General features: G+C 41.7%; 1 protein-coding gene across 7 annotated transcripts in view; it reads right to left on the bottom strand.

The window, feature by feature from the left end:
• The window catches only part of ARNT (aryl hydrocarbon receptor nuclear translocator), a 2,399,029-nt gene that overhangs the window by 2,132,287 nt on the left and 248,848 nt on the right, over positions 1-17,894 (bottom strand). The gene's annotated exons all lie outside the window — the stretch shown is intronic.

The raw sequence follows: 17,894 nt of genomic DNA, 5'->3' as shown, positions 1-17,894 counted from the left end.
CTTGCACTTTCTTTCCCAAGAAAGTCCCCCCCCCCACAGCTCAGCTGAGAAGCATCCGTGGTCACTATGGCCTTGGGTTGAGAGAGAACAAAAGGATGACCTATTGCCTAATTTAAATATATCCACCATAGAAGGTAATTCTAGCAAGCCCATGTTATCATGATCTGACTGTATAAAGGTTGGTGAAGAATCAAACACTGAGTCACTGGGGTCCACTGAAGGATTCGCATGTGGTGCCTTGCTAATGGTACCAAAATGATTGCAGCAGACATGGATTCCCAATGAGTGGAGGATCAGTCGAGCTGAAAGAGAACTTTGAATGATGTTTTTGACCTGGAATCAAATGGTTTGAATCCTTTATACAGGGAGAGAGGCTGTCATAGATACCGTATTGAACAAGGTTTGAATGAACTTCAACATTTGAGTTGACTCGAGTTGAGATTTCTTGTGATTGATGACAATTCCCAAGTGAGAGGATAACTGGAGTACATGGTCTTGTGCTTTGATCAGATGATGCCTGGTCGGGCCAATCATCCAAATATGGAAATACCCAGAATCCCTGTAGTCTCAAGTGAGTTGCCAATACTGCCATATGCTTGGTGAACACCATGGGGGTTGTGGTAAGACTAAAGGGCAGCACTCTGAATTGGTAAAAACTGGCTCCCAGCTGGAAGCATAGATCACTCCTGGATCATCTGTTCATTTTGACATGATCAGCAAAAAGAAGAAACTGTACCAGAACCACAAAGCGTTATGTATCACTATATTATTTACTGTTGGAAGTACAAAGTACTTTCACAGATAACACTGCTTCATCAGGCAAAAGACTCAAGCAGATCAGAACAAGCCTTAAATACATAACTAGTTAAGAATCAATTAAAAATCAAATATAATCAATTTAAAATTCAAAGTAATACAGACATATATAAACACCCACATACAAATTAATATAAAAAACAGTAAAATCACTTAATACAACTACATAAAAATGTTAATTCTGGTTTCAGAGAAAAAGCGGGATTTAAACCCGGAGGGTAAAATGCTCTAAAATATAAGATCCATTTACTTTCACATCTTTCAGTAATATTAATTATATCGCCCCCCCCACTTAAAGAAGTGCAAATGGTTTCTAAAATTAAAAACTTAAAATTATGTGCATCATTGGTTTCAAATATGTGTTTATATGAAGAATTTGCTATAATCTTTCATTTTATTTCTGAAATATAACTACTACTGCGACTCAAACTTTTGACTGTTTTTTTCCCATATAAAATGAATTACATCTTATACACCTTGCCATACATATGAAATTCTTAGTATGGCAATTGCCGTATGCTTGGACGTTAAACCTAGATTTTCTAATAGGGTCAAAAAAGTTTGTATCCGTATAAATATATTTACAATTGGTACATTGGTTACACTTTAAAGTACCTGTTTTTCTTGTATTTTGTAGGTTTTGCTTCTTTTGTTCTGTATAACATAACCTATTTTAAGAGTAGCAATTCTTCTATAAGTAAATAAAGGATTTAAATAGACTTCCTGTAACTCAGGAACCCGAGATGGAAGAGGCTAGTACTTCATAATAATATCTTTGATTCTATTTGTATTTTGGTCATATGCAAGAACATACCTAGGCCTTGTATCTTTTTTTTATCCCAGTATTAGTATTCTTTTGTTGTCATCTATTCTTGTTAGAAAAAATAAATAGGAAAACCGTGACCATCTAGAACTTTGTGTACTGAATGGATTACTTCAGACAGCTGACATCCAAAATTGGATTCCAGTCCCTTGTATTTTCTGGCAGTAAAAAGAATCTTGAGTGAGTTCCAGACTCTTTCTTGTCTGGGGGGACTTCATGGATGACTCATTTTCTACCAGCTTGTTTATTTCTAAAGCTTTGTAGCAACCCTCATACAGAGATTCGTCCAACAGATAAGGGAGGAGGTATCGTACTTATGCACAGGCAGCATTATTTGTTGAAGAAGCGTGAAATGCTACAAGATGGTCGTACATATAAGTGCCTGCATAGATATGACGTTGACGGCTTGATTAAAAAGATCGATTTTTACTAGTACGATCTTCATATGACAGGTATTTCACTAATGAACATCCTGTCATAAAAGTTTTGTACTGTTTACTGAAGGTTCATAAGATTCAGAGAGATCCACCAATGTGTCCCATTGTTTCCAGTCGCTGATGTGCTACTGAACCTCTCTCTACTTTTGTTGAAAAAAACATCAGACCAATATGGGACAACATTCCCAGTGTACTTAAGGATACTAAGAACTTCTCTTCAGATCTCTATGCTTGTTATAAAGAATTAGAAGTGAAAGATGGCTTTTTGTTTGTGACCTTGGACATTGCCTCTCTCTTTACGGTGATACCTAATGATTTAGGAACTGAGAATGTTAACTTTTCTTTCCACATGCAGTGATTCGTCTTCAAATAAAGTATTACTGATCTGTATGTCATTGGAGTCGATTTTGGAGAACAATGCCTTTATGTCTGAGCAAGACTTATTTACAATGTGTTGCTTTGGCAATGGGTTCTGCATGTGCCAATTCTTATTCCAATTTAGTTTTGGCACAGTGGGAACATGACTATTTATGCATATAATCCATATGTTCATAAAAAGAAGTTATGTACTCACGATAATGCTCCATGTTTGTTGTCCTTGATCTCACCTTCCTTCTTGCTGGTTGGGTTCAGAGCCAATCCTCGGCTCCAACTCGGCCTCATTCTAAAGCTCGAGAGCTTCCACTGGCGCAAGACTAGACCCTATCCCAACATGCCTAGCGACAGTTATCATCTCATTTATGATAACCCATAACACTAGACTATAATATGCAAATATAGACATGTATATAAATTATACACACACACACACATATATATATATATATATATATATATATATGTATACACACACACACATATATATATATATATATATATATATATATATATATATATATATGTATATATATATATATATATATATATATATATATACACATATATATATATATATATATATATATACACATATATATATATACACACACACACATATATATATATATATACATATATATATATATATACATATGTATAATATATATATATATATATATATATGTCTAATATATATATATATATATATATATATTAGGCTATCGGCCCTAGGGCCCATACAAGCCTAGCCAAAAAATGTACCCTGGCTTTCGCCACCCAAGAAAATTATTTTCCTGTGCCCCTGTTGAGCAGAGCCACAGAAGTGATCCCGGGGTGAATTTCCCATTTCCCATCCAATCATCAAGATTTTTCTTGAAGAGTGCTAATGAGCTCCGTTTGACATAGATAGGTAGTCTGTTCCAGAGTATGGGAAGTCTCTGGGACAGGAATCTATCCCTCCAGCATGTTCTGTTTATTGTGGTGACAAGGTTTAGGTCCCTAGAGCGTGTAGCTCGGATGGATTGGGATTTCTTTAAGTGGAGCATGTCCAACAGCTCTGGGTTTGACATAGCTTTGTAAGTTAGGCAGAGATCGCCCCTGAGTAGGCGATATGCAATGGAGTAAAGCTGTAGTTTTTTGAGATGGTCTGCATAGGGCATCTGTTTGAGGTCAGTAATCCTCTTTGTGAGGTATTTCTGTGGTCTTTCAAGTTGTTGTAGAGGTCTTGTGAGGTACATACCGAAAGGGGCGTTGTACTCTATAATGGGTCTAATGAGTGATGAGTAGAGGGGAACAATGACCTCTTTTCTAGATAAGAATCCTTTTGTGACGAGATGAGCCACGTAGAAGGATTTCCTGACCACTGTGGCGATGTGATTATCAAAGGAGAGACTACTGTCCACCTGTGTCCCAAGGTCTCATCACATTTTCGGCATTAAGTAGTCTACCAGTTATATGGTAGTTCATGGGTACAGAGTTTTTACCAAAGGGGATGACAATACACTTTTTGGCATTGAGCTTCAGGCCATATCTTTGACACCAGGTATCTGTCTCAGTGAGGCCCTTTTGTAGTTTGTCCACATCGTTAGGAGTTTCGATTATGGCTCCTAGTTTGCAGTCATCTGCAAACTTTGTTAGCCAAAGACCTTCTGTGTTGGCCTGCACTTCAGAGAAGTAGATACCAAACAGGAGAGGACCCAGGACTGAACCCTGTGGTACTCCACTTGTCACTGGTCTGATGTCGGATTTGGAATCTGCTACTTTCACGTTATATATATATATATATATATATATATATATTCCACCAAGATAATAGTATAGTAAAATGACTCTAAGTCTATCCAACTCATAAGGCAGGAAGGGAATCACAGCCTATGTAACCAAATGACGGATAATTCCTCTCCATCTTCCAGGAAGGGGGAAGGAGGGTGGGATGCAAGAAGGAAGGCGAGATCAAGGACAACAAACATGGAACGTTATGGTGAGTACATAACTTCTTTATGTTATGTTGTCCCTATCTCGCCTTCATTCTTGCTGGTTGGGATCCTGTCCCCAGCACCTTCTTCTTGGGTGGCTCAGTGGAATAGACTCTTCAGGACTGTGGAACCAAAGGATGCCCTGTTCTGGGAGGCCACATCTAACTTGTAATGAGTGATGAAGGTATGGGGATTAACCCACGTAGCTGCCACACAAATTGAGTCTGAAGACAGTCTGGCCTGAAAGGCAGTAGTGATAGACAAGGCCCTAGTTGAGTGTACTCGAATTTTTCCTGGCAGCTGCTTGCTCTGTGAATTATAGATGGTGTCTGAAAGCCATTTTGATAAAGTTACTTTTGAGACTGAAGTTCCCTTTCTGTTTTCTCAAAAGGATACAAACAATTGGTCAGATTTTCTGAATTCTTTTGTCCTGTGCAAGTAAAAACCTGTTTATGAACATCCATTTGGTGGAGTTTATAATCTGCCTTGTTGCCATGATTAGGGAAGAATACAGGTAGTTCTGATTGATTGATTGATTCAGACTGAACTTTGAGCAAACTTATGGTAGGAAGGAGGGGATGGTTTGAATAGAAACCCTATCTTTGTGAAATATTAAGTAAGGGGGACGAATGGATAGAGCTTGTAATTCTGATACGCTCCTAGATGAGGTAATGGCAGTTAAGAAAATAGTTTTCCAAGTCAAGAATTTCTGAGAACAAGTAGTAGCTGGTTCGAAAGGAGGAAGAATCAAGGCAGCTAGGACGAAGTTTAGATCCCAAGGAGGAGGTGGTTCTCTTACTGGGGGTCTCAAGAGGATAGTACCTTTTAGGAAAGCTTTGCATAATCTGTGGGACATAGCGTTGGAACCCATTTCTCCCACATGAAAATTGGAAATAGTAGCCAGCTGAACTCGGATAATTGTTGCTGCTGCTTCTTGGTTAAAAATTACAGTGAGAAATTCGAGGATCTTTGAAACAAGTGCAGTAAAAGGGTCAATACTATTTTTGGCTGCCCAACAAGAGAACCGTTTCCATTTGCTAGTATAAAGTTTTCTCGTTGAGGATTTGTGAGATGAAATTAAAACATTAATCAAAATAATCCACAAGTATCCAGGCTGCAAAACAATTCCAATAATAAAGATGACGAAGCCAGCCAGAAGGCTAAAACAGTTTTAATCAAAAAATCTTGAAAGTAACAAATCCACTTGGTTAAGTAACAAATCCACTTGATTAAGCGCTTTCGTCTACATTAAGACATCCTCAGAACCAAGACAAATAGTGAAGTAAAAACTTTTAAATACAATACAAAGACACACCCATTTGAAACCTTCAATAGAACCAATCAACCAATTAAACACAGCAAACAGAAATAAAGCAACAGTAAAGTACAGTTTTGTACCTACCATAAATGTAGATGTTCGAGTGTATATACTGCTGCAGTCATCACACTTGGGTTATCCTGTCGTCAGGCGGTCCAGCAGTCGGCCGAATCCCAAAGCCTTGGTCCGGCGTCGGCTGACGTCGCTTCTTCCCTGACGTCAGTGCGACAGGGGTATAAAAGAGGCAGCCGACGCCATTTTCTTCAGTTTTTCTTGCCCCAGATGTCAGGTGCCCCCAACTAGGAAGGCAAAACAAAAAGCTATGTAAAAATTCCTTAGAAGATAAACAATAGTACTAACTATTACCAAATACACCATATAGACATGCATCCAATTGACTGATGAACATGGAGCTATAACTAACACCCTGGTATGTAGAGGGGATGGTGGGAGGGTAACCTGGACTGCAGCAGTATATACACTCGAACATCTACATTTATGGTAGGTACAAAACTGTACTATGTTCATCGTGTTATACTGCTGCAGTCATCACACTTGGGTTGAATCCCAAAGCTATGGATGGGTGGCTGGTACTAAACTGGGTTAGGCGAAGCTAGGATGCCCTGCAGCACTGCAGTGGCAAAACCAGCTCTGGATTTTGAGTATAAAGGAAGGTGGTAGTGCTTGGTAAAGGTGTGCACTTTACTCCAAGTAGCTGCCTCCAGAATGTCCTTGGTTGGAACCCCCCTGAGAAAGGCTGCTGACGTTGCTGTAGCCCTGGTAGAATGGGACCTAATATTAACAGGCACTGCTTTCTCATGGTGCAAGTAGCAAAAGCGGATACAATGTGCTATCCATTTGGAGAGGGTCTGTTTTGAAATGGCCTTTCCTTGTGAACCTGCTGCATGTGATACAAAGCGTTGGTCAGTTTTTCTGAAGGTCTTTGTCTTATCTAAATAGTAACATAGCTGTCTGTGAATGTCCAAAGAGTGAAGGAGTCTTTCTCACTTATTCTGGGGGTTTGGATAAAAGGTGGGTAAATGAATGGTCTGATTTAAAGCCACACTGGATGCTATTTTTGGCATAAAGGTAGGGTTAGTTCATAAAGAGACCCTGTCCTGATGGAAAATGATGAAAGGTTCCACTGCCATAAGTGCCTGTAGTTCTGAGACCCTGCGTGCTGAGGTTAATAGCCAGCAACAAAGCTGTTTTCCAAGACAAGTATTGTAGTTCTGCTGAGAATGCTGGTTCGAAAGGAGGCAGTGTTCATTTTTCTAAAACGAAGTTCAGGTCCCAAGCTGGTGTTGGGGGTTTTCTGGGGGGTCTTATATTCTTAGACCCTCTGAGAAACTGACGTAGTAAAGGGTGTGAGAACATTGGAGGATCCGTATTGTATTGAGCTGAAATGGCTGAAGCATGGATCTTAATGGATGAGAATGAAAGGCCTTGGTGTAGCATCTCAGTTAAGTATTGCAGTATTTGAGGAATAGTTAGGTCATTAGGTTATTAGGGTTACTAGAGCTAACTGCTCTTGAGCATTAAGCCTAGCCAATTATTATCCCTGATGAGACCACTCCTGCACCCCTTTGTTTTGTAAGGCAAACACCTTAACCATTAGGCCACCCTCCCAACTGAATGTTAGGTATCCAAGGATTTTGGCCTTTAGCCTGGTTCCATGCACAAAATCTTTTCCATTTGTCTAAGTAAGTTTTTCTGGTGCTGGGCCTTTTGGCCTCCATAATGACATTCTGGATGTCCTTTGAGAGAAGTGTTGATTGAAAATTCAAGGTATTCTCCATGCAGCTAAATTTAAAGTTCTGAGCTGGCTGTGAAGTATCAGAGAGTTTTTTTCAGTCAGCAGTAGTGGGAATTGAGGCAAGATCCATGGAGGGCTGTGAGTCAAGTTCCTTAGTAATGGGTAGCAGTGCTGGCGTGGCCAGTCTGGAGCATTGAGGATCATTTGTGGTCTCTCTGATCTGACTTTCAATAATACCTTGCTCAGTACAGGTAGTGGTGGGAAGGCAGAGACTGCCAATGCTGTCCAACTGAATGATAGGGCGTCCACTTTCCAGGCTAAGGAGTGATAAGCCCTTGTGCAAAATTTCTGTAGTTGGCAAATGTTGGGGGAGGCAAATAAATCTATGTGTGGACATCCCCACCTTTGAGTTATCATTGAAAATACTTGTGGGTGTAGTCTCCACTCGTGAGGATCTGCTATATTTCTGCTTAATTCGTCTGCCAATATGTTTTCCTTTCCTGGTAGGAATTTTGCTTGCAGTTGCACTTGTTAAGTCAATGCTGTGTTCCACAAGGTCATTGCCTGTCTGCATAAAGGGTAGGAGTGTGTTCCTCCTTGTTTGTTTATGTACCACATCACTGTGATGTTGTCTGTCCTTATTAGTAGTTGTCCTGGATGCAAGAGGTCCTTGAAAGCTGTCAGTGCATTTTGCACAGCTAGCATCTCCTTTTGGTTGATGTGAAGATGCATTTGTTTTGCAGACCATTTGCCCTGTATGCACTGTCCTGCCATGTGTGCTCCCCAGGCGTAAGTCTGAAGAATCTGTTGTCATAGTTTGGTTTGCTGGAGGTAAGACGAAAGAAAGACCCTTGTTTATTTGACATGCTTGAGCCCACCATAGGAACTCTTTTTGAAGGCATGGAATGAGAGGTATACTTGATTCGAGGCTGTGCCTGTGTTGAGACCATACACTTTTCAGGTACCATTGTAATTTCCTTATATGCAGCTTTGCATATGGGAGTAGTTGAATGCAGGATGCCATGAACCCCAATGCCTGCAGGATTTTCCTTGCAGTGAGCTGGGTAAAAGTTGCCATCTTTTTGAAGTATTGACTCAATTGTTGTGGTTTGTCTGGCATGAGAAAAGCCATCTGGGCCGTTGTATTTAAGCTGGCACCCAGGAATATTATTTGTTGCGAGGGTAATAGCTTTGACTTCTTTTTGTTTACTGTGTACCCTAGGCAACTGAGCAGCTGTATTACAAATGCCAGATGCTGTAATAGAATGGCCTTGCTGTCCGCTTGGATCAGGCAGTCGTCCAGATATGGATAAATTTGTATTCCTCGTTGTCTGCAATATGCAATTACTGATGCCAGGCATTTCTTAAATACTCTGGGTGCAGTAGATAAGCCAAAGGGCAATGCAGAGAATTGATAATGCGTTGTACCTGTCAAGAATCTGAGGTATCTTCTGCAATCTTGTCTGATAGGGACATGCAGGTATGTCTCTTTGAGGTCCAACGTTACTAGCCAAGACTCCTTGCCCAGCATGGGTAGAAGCTGCTGAAGTGTGAGCATTTTGAATTTGGGTACCTCCAAGTATGTGTTTAGAATTGAGAGGTCTAAAATGGGCCTCCAGGCTCTGTCTTTTCTTGGGACTAGAAATAGTCTCGAGTAAAAACCTTGACCTTGCTCCTTTGTAGGTACCTTTTGAATTGCTTTCATATCCATGAGAGCTGATATTTGCGCTTGTGCCTCTGCCCATTGGTTTGGAGACAGATTTGGCATGCCTCTCATCCGTGATAAAGTGTGGAAATGAAATCTGTATCCTCGGGTAATAATATCCAGAACCCATTTGTCCTTTGTTATAATGCGCCAATTTTGTGGAAATAAAGCCAGTTTTCCTCCCAAAGGTGCTGCCAGGGCAATTTTGCTTGTCAGGCGAAGAGGGAAGTCATTGTGTTCGTTTCCTGAAGGGTTGAAATCTTTCATCTCCCCCTCTTTAAGATGTTGTTTGCCATTGTCTAGGCCTGAAAGAACCTTGTGGCTGGCCTCTGCCCCTAGGGCATCTGTACCTACCTCTTTGGGGTCTGTCTGATGCAGGAAAGGACCATTTTTTTGATGGCCATTTCCTGCTGAAACAAGGAGGTTGTACCTGTAAAAAAATCTTTAACTGTTTGCATAGATTTTGCCTTTTCTTCCATTTTCTTTAAAACTTCCTCTGCTTTGACACCAAATAAAACATCTTTCTGGAATGGAGCATCCAATAACTTTGCCTTGACATGTTCTGGTAAGGCTTGTTCTTTAAGCAGCATGCCTACGAATTACAGACCCTGTGACAGCTGCTCTACATGAGGCTTCCAATGAATCAAAACCACACTGTAAGGTATGCTTTCCCACATGTTCTGCTGCATGCAGCAAATAGTACAGTTTTGTACCTACCATAAATGTAGATGTTCGAGTGCTAATACAGCTGCAGTCATAACAGATGGGTTCTCCTGCCGTCAGGCGGGTCCTCGGTCGGCCGAATTCCAAAGTCTAGGTCCGGCGTCGGTTGTCGTCGCTTCTTCCCTGACGTCAGTGCGACAGGGGTATAAAGGAACCAGCCAACGCCATTTTCTTCAGTTTTTCTTGCCCCAGATGTCAGGTGCCCCCAGAAGGAAGGCAATACATAAATTTGTGTAATCATGCAGTGCAATATAATCAAAATACAGTAGTTGCAAGCAAATACATCATAAATGAATACCCCAATCAGGTTGTATGAGAATGTGTTAGCCTATAGGCCTGTCCCAAGAGGGGAAGGAGGGAGGGAAACCTGGACTGCAGCTGTATTAGTACTCGAACATCTACATTTATGGTAGGTACAAAACTGTACTATTGTTCATCGTGCATACAGCTGCAGTCATAACAGATGGGTAGAATATCAAAGCTAAGAAAGGGGTGGTAGGCACTAGGTAGAATTAGGAGGAGCCAAAATGCCCTGCAAGACTGCAGTGGCAAAGCCTGCTCTAGATTTTGAGTATAATAGTAGGTTGTAGTGCTTGGAGAAGGTATGCACAGAACTCCAAGTGGCTGCTTCCAAAATATCCTTGGTAGGAACTCCTCTGAGGAATGCTGCAGAGGTGGCTGTGGCCCTGGTGGAATGAGTCCTAATGCCTGTAGGAACAGTTTTGCCATGAAAGGAATAGCAAAAGCGTATGCAGTGGGCTATCCATTTTGAGATTGTCCGTTTGGAAATTGGCTTCCCTTGAAATCCTACTGCATAGGCCACAAAGAGCTGTTCTGATTTTCTGAAAGGCTTTGTTCTGTCCAAATAATAACGCAGTTGTCTGTGGATGTCCAAGGAATGTAGTAATCTCTCCCCTTTGTTTTGAGGATTAGGATAAAAAGTAGGTAAATGTATGGCCTGATTTAAAGCTACCCTGGATACCACTTTAGGCATAAAGGACGGGTTGGTTCGTAAGGAAACTCTGTCCTGATGGAAGATGATAAAAGGTTGGACGGCCATGAGAGCCTGTAGTTCTGAAACTCTATGAGCTGAGGTGATAGCCAGAAGGAAAGCTGTTTTCCAGGACAAATATTGCAAATCTGATGAGGCAGCTGGCTCAAAGGGAGGCAAGGTCAGTTTTTCCAGCATGAAATTAAGATCCCAAGCGTGTATTGGTTGCTTTCTTGGAGGCCTTAAATTCTTAGCCCCTCTGAGGAACTGCCTTAGGAGAGGGTGAGAGAATAAAGGTGGATCAGTGTTGTATTCTGCAGAAATGGCTGATGCATGGATTTTGATGGAGGAGAAAGAAAGTTCACTGCTTAGCAGTTCAGCCAAATATTGTAGTATTTGAGGTAAATTCAGTTTTCCAGGATCCTGGCCCTTTTTCTCATTCCAGACACAAACACGTTTCCATTTTGCGAAGTAAGCTTTTCTAGTTGCTGGCCTTCTGGCCTCCAAAATGATGTCCTGCACCTCCTTGGAGAGTAGGGCCTGTTAAGATGCTAAGGAATCTTCCATGCAGCTAGATTGAGTGTTTTTAGCTGGCTGTGAAGAGTTTTGAAGCTGTGCTGAGTCAGAAGAAGAGGCATTAGAGGCAGAGTCCATGGTGGGGAATGCGTCAGGCTCCTCAGGAGTGGGTACCAGTGTTGTCTTGGCCAGTCCGGAGCAATGAGGATCATCTTTGGTCTGTCTGCTTTGGTCTTTAATAGAACGTTGGGCAGCAGAGGAAGAGGAGGGAAGGCATAAACTGTCATTGATGTCCAAATGAAAGAAAGAGCGTCCACTCTCCAGGCCTTTGGATGGAAGATCCTTGAGCAGAATTTTGACAATTGATGATTCTTGTGGGAGGCAAAGAGATCTATGTCTGGCCTTCCCCATTTTTATATTATTTCTGTAAAAACTTTTGGATGCAATTTCCATTCGTGTGGATCTGTCATATTCCTGCTTAGGTTGTCTGCCAGCGTGTTTTTCCTTGCCTGGCAAGTACTGTGCTTGTAGTTCCATCTGTAAGTCCACGGCCATGTTCCAAAGTGACATGGCCAGTCTGCATAGGGGATAAGAATGTGTTCCTCCCTGTTTGTTTATGTACCACATAACTGTGGTGTTGTCCGTTCTTATCAATAGTTGACCTGGTTGTAGAAGGTCCTTGAAAGCTATAATAGCATTTATTACTGCTAGCATTTCTTTTTTATTGATGTGAAGGTGCTTTTCTTTTTGGGACCATTTTCCCTGAATGCACCGGTCTGTCATGTGCACCCCTCAGGCGTAGTCCGAGGCGTCTGTTGTGATGACTTGATTTGCTCGAGGCTTGCTGAATGGAAGACCTGTGTTTGTTTGACATGCTTGAGCCCACCACAGAAATTCCTTTTGCAGACATGGAATTAGTGGTATTATTGTTTCCAAACTGTGGCTGTGTTGAGACCATATGTTTTTCAGGTACCATTGTAGTTTTCTCATATGCAGCTTTGCACATAGGATTAGTAAGATGCAAGATGCCATGAATCCCAGAGCCTGCAGGATTTTCCTTGCAGTCAGCATGGTGCAATTTGCCAGTGTTCTGAAGTAATGGAGCCCTGATCAGAGGAGGGGGAATCTTCCTCCACTCTAGGCCTTTTGTCTGGAGGGGGCTGAGAACCTCTGATTAGAGTAATTAAATCCTCAGCCATTTTAAGCATCTGTTTCTTAGGCATGGGGCCTGGAGATGGGCCCTGTGTAGCTGGTCTCTTAGAGTGCATGGTTGCTTTAGACTTGGTGAAAGCCTTGATGGAGAAAGAAGAGGAAGGTCTGAAGACACCTTGAGTGGAGGTGGACCTGTCCACATTCTGTGTTTCAATGCCAAGAGTGGCTTCGGTATCTGTAGTCGGGGTGTGGGCCGAGGAGCCCGCGACCTCGGGTACAGGAGACACCGCCAAAGATGCGTCATCGGTAATCGGGGGCTGCGTAGGCGCCTCGCTGAGAACTGGACCACGTATAGTCGGCTTTGGCGTGGTGTCGGTAGAGGCCGCGGACCTCGAGTGTCGGTCCTTGTCTTTGCGTTTTTTTAGACAAAACCAGAGTCGGAGTATCCGATGACATAGTATAGTTAAATGCTTTCCCAAAAAAATGCTTGGCGAACTCTGCCCAACGCTTAATAGTGCATTTGTTGAATGTAGCACAAAAGCAGCAGACCGAGACGTCGTGGTCTGGGCCTAAACAAGGAATACAGAGGGAATGGAAATCCTTATGCGGTATTTGCTTCCCACAAGAAATACAATTATTAACTTTGTCTGACATCGGTCTGAGGCAAGAAAAGTTTCCCCAACGGGGTACTTAGCTTTTAAGAAGACTTTGGTTTCCAAATTTTCGTAATCTCAGGAGCTGGCCGACCGGCACTTGTGAACTGCTTCTGCTTCGGGCACCACGCGGCAAGAAAGACTGAAGACAATGGCGTCGGCTGGTTCCTTTATACCCCTGTCGCACTGACGTCAGGGAAGAAGCGACGACAACCGACGCTGGACCTAGACTTTGGAATTCGGCCGACCGAGGACCCGCCTGACGGCAGGAGAACCCATCTGTTATAACTGCAGCTGTATGCACGATGAACATCCTGTATCTCTTTGAGATCAGGTTGATCTGTCTGAGGGGTCATTTTCTGTTTTAACTGTGTAATCAAGTACTGTTAGCATTTTAGCACGTGTAATTGGCAGTTTAAGGCCCTCATGGCCAGAGTGGCAGACATATACACTTTCTTTCCCCATCTTTCTAATGCTCTGGAATCTCTTTCAGAAGGAAGTGGATTCTTAGCAGTAGAGGCCTTAACCCCTTTGGGACCCTGGGAAATGGTTTCTGGGTCCGCAGTAGGACTTTTATATAGAAACCGTCAGGAACTCGGTAGTATCTGTCTGGTTTAGCTGGTGCTGGAGGTAAAGAATCTGGGTTTAGACTAGATTCGGAGTAAACATAATCCAAAATGTCTAAAACTGGAGGAATTGCTAGGGGTCTATGCTGTGGAAGAAGAAGAAGAAGAAACTCCCGGAGTCTTTTCTTAGAGTCAGAATAATCTTGGCCTTCCCAGTGGAAGTGTTCCCTCAAGGTGTGTAAAGTTTCCCCAAAAGTGTAGTCTTCCGGAGGGGAGGCAGAGGGAATGGACTCTTCAGCATCTGAATCTTCATAAGGAGGGAAGGAGTAATCCTGGTCCTCAGAGTTGCCTGAGGAAATGGATGCTTGGTCAGAGGAGGGATAATCTTCCTCCAGTCTAGGCCTTTTGTCAGGGGGGGTTGGGATCCCCTGATAAGGGTAATTAAATCCTCAGCCATCTTAAGCATCTGTTTTTTAGCCATAGGGGCCTGTGGGGGAGTGTGTGGACCTGGCTTCCTAACTTTCAAGGGAGGTTTAACATAAGACTTAGCAGAGATAATAGTCGGTTTGAAGACACCTTCAGAAACCGAAGGCCTATCCAAACTTTCCGGATCACCGTCAGGACTGGCGTCCGATGGGTGAGGTGGAACCGGTTCCTGAGGCCCAGCTGCATCGGTCTGGGAGGCCGTCAGAATTTCTGGTTCAGCGGTAGTCAGGGGCTGCGTAGGCGCCTCGCTGAAAACCGGAAAACCGGCGTCAGGCCTGGCTGAGGCCTCGGTAACTGGTCTTGGCCTTGGCTGTTTGTCCTTATCTTTGCGTTTTTTAAACAATGCTGATGTCGGTTGCTCTGACGGCATGCTATAGTTAAATTTTCTGCCAAAATAATGCTGGGCGAAATCTGCCCGACGCTTAATTGTACGTCTGTTGAACCTAGCACAAAACCGACAACCAGAGATGTCGTGGTCTGGGCCTAGGCAAGGAATACACTGAGAATGAAAATCCTTATGAGGTATTTGCTTCTTACAATAAATGCAATTATTAACTTTGTCTGACATCGGTCTGAGGCAAGAAAAGTTTCCCCAACGGGGTACTTAGCTTTAGAGAAGACTTCGGGCTGAAATTCGATTCGAAAATCTCAGGAGCTGGCCGACCGGCTCTTGCGAACTGCTTCTGCTTCGGGCACCGCACGGCAAGAAAGACTGAAGAAAATGGCGTCGGCTGCCTCTTTTATACCCCTGTCGCACTGACGTCAGGGAAGAAGCGACGACAGCCGACACCGGACCAAGGCTTTGGGATTCGGCTGACTGCAGGACCGCCTGACGACAGGATAATCCAAGTGTGATGACTGCAGCAGTATAACACGATGAACATCTAGATGTTACAGCTATAGTACTAAATATAATAGATGCTTCATATACTTTAAAATATAAGTGAATGTTTTTTTCAATTCACTTGAAATTGAAATGTGATCATTTAGCCCTGGTGGGTTAGTTGCATCTAATCTAATCTGCCACAACATTTCCCTGTGCAATAAAATGTTCTCCCAGTCTCCTGAAAATGGTGTTGTTGTAATTTGTTCAAGTATCAAAAAAACAAACTTACTGAAGTTCTGACAACATGCCTTGCAAATGCACTTCTATTGTCCCCCTTTCTTGTGCTATAAACATGCTGATATATTCATTGTTTCAAACTATTCTTAGTCTTGCCTATATAAAATGCGCTGTATGTGCAACAAGTAGCAAGATAAATATTTTTTTCTGCTCTACAGTTTAAACATTTTACTGTGTCCCAATGATTAATAATGTTCAAAACTCCATTGTCCTTATTTACATTAATATATGAACAATATGCACACTGGTGACATTTTCTAGCCGTAGGTACACCCCTGCTCGTACTTCTTTCCAACATCATCTTAACATTCTGCCTGTTTTTGTATGTAAAAAATGGTGGAGATTTAAATAAATTACATGTTACTATTGACTTGTAACAATATACAGTTTCTATTTATAATCTTTTCAATAGCTTTAACATCAGTTGTATAATGCAACACCATATTTGTATTCGGTGTTAATACCCTAGTCATTTTGTTTTCCATAGTGTTAACCGTGCTTGTCGCCCCTTGTTTTATAATGGGTGCATATTTATCCTGTCTCCCAACCCAAACTTCACCTAGAATTTTCTCCAACAAGTCTATGGGATATCCCCTATCAATAAACATGTTTTTAATTACTGTAAATTCTTCTAAACAATCAGAAGAATCAGAAGTGAGACGTGAATCTCGGATTAGCTGACTCTTAACTACCCCCTTTTTCTGATAAATGGGGTGGCAGCTCATGTAATGCAAATATGTGTTACAAAATGTAGGTTTCCTAAAAATTCGAGTAGCAAGAGTAGCATCACCTTTGTTAAAAAATAAAATATCTAGGTAATTTATCACTTTCACATCCTGTTTAAATGAAAACTTCAAAAAGTCAGAACTACTTTGCATAAAATTGAAAAACATTTCTAACTGTTCTCAAGTGCCTGTCCACAAGAAAAACAAATCGTCCAAAAATCTAAAATAGACCAGGCAAAATCTATATAGTGGGAATTTGAACAAAACGTTCAGTTCCCACCATAAAATGACTGTGTTCGCAAACAGGGGGCGCATGCAGCGCCCATCGCAACCCCGTTTCTGTTTGTAAAATTCACCTTCAAATGTCAAAAAATTGTTACTTAGCACCAGTTCCACGAAAATGCATATTGTTTCTTTCTCATCATCATGAAGATCACTATATTTAAAAATTATGTCTCTAAACCAATCCAAGCCAGTTTCCTGTAGGATTACTGTAAAGAGACTGTTCACATCACAAGTCACCAAAATAACATCGTTTGGTATCACCAGGTTTGTAACTTACTCAAAAGGTCCCAAGAGTCTTTTAAAATGTGGGGAAATCTAGCAAAAAGATGCTTAAGTCTCACATCAACATATTTTGCTAGGGTTCAGTCACGGACCCCCTTGCTGCAACTACTGGACGTAGCGGTGGGTCTTCTTGATTAGAGTGAATTTTAGGAATCCCAAAAATCTTAGGTAGTAGTGGATTTTCTACCCTCAAATAATCATAGAGGGGTTTGGAAATGGAGTCGAATAACAACAGTTCATCAAGCACAATCTTTACAGACCTGTATGCTAAATTGACTTCGTTCAGGGAAACTACCCCATATACTTCAGTGTTGTTAAGCAAATTCATCATACGACCACTATAGTCTTCCGACTCCATAATGACCAATCCCCCTCCCTTATCAGGCTTCATACAACAAATCCCTTTGTTTTGCCTGATTTCATAAAGCAAGTGACTCTCATCTTGAGAGAGATTGTAAAATCGACAACGTTTGAACAATGATCTTAATTCCCTTTCACATTGGCTTTCAAAAACGTTAATGGCTGGATGCAATGGAGGGTTAAACGTACTGGACCTTTTGAAATCATCATTTTCTCTTGTTTCTGATCCCCCACCATCATATATAACCCTGAAATTAAGTTTGCGACTAAACATTTTTAGATCGAGTATGATGTCCTCTACTCGGGCTCCTTTTGCAGGAATAAATTTAAAACCTTTCAAAAATAGACTGTGATGTTGAGGCCCTATACTCGTACTCAAAAAGTTGTAAATGTTAAAATTGTAAAATGAAGTCATTTTTACAGTACCTGATCTATTAATACTGGAGCATACTCCTGGAATTGACCCATTTAATTCCGATAATTCTGGCCATTCTTGAAATTGTGGTAACTCCTGCCATTCGTCGGTTGATGCCCTTGCCCCTGCCAATTGTTCACCTGCTTTCTCCCTGCTAGTCTCTCCGACCTTCTCAGTCCTGCTTGCTCCAAAGGGGCCTCATCCTACATTGCCCCTTGTTCAAATGTGTGTGTCTTTGTATTGTATTTAAAAGTTTTTACTTCACTATTTGTCTTGGTTCTGAGGATGTCTTAATGTAGACGAAAGTGCTTAACCAAGTGGATTTGTTACTTAACCAAGTGGATTTGTTACTTTCAAGATTTTTAGATTAAAACTGTGTTTTAGCCTTCTGGCAGGCTTCGTTATCTT

This window comes from Protopterus annectens, chromosome 8.part0 (genome assembly GCF_019279795.1).
Source record: "Protopterus annectens isolate FY-2018-M chromosome 8.part0, PAN1.0, whole genome shotgun sequence".
In the NCBI taxonomy this organism is placed as follows: domain Eukaryota; kingdom Metazoa; phylum Chordata; order Ceratodontiformes; family Protopteridae; genus Protopterus; species Protopterus annectens.
The sequence above is the reverse complement of the archived record's forward strand: the minus strand, read 5'-3'. Positions and strand labels throughout refer to the sequence as shown.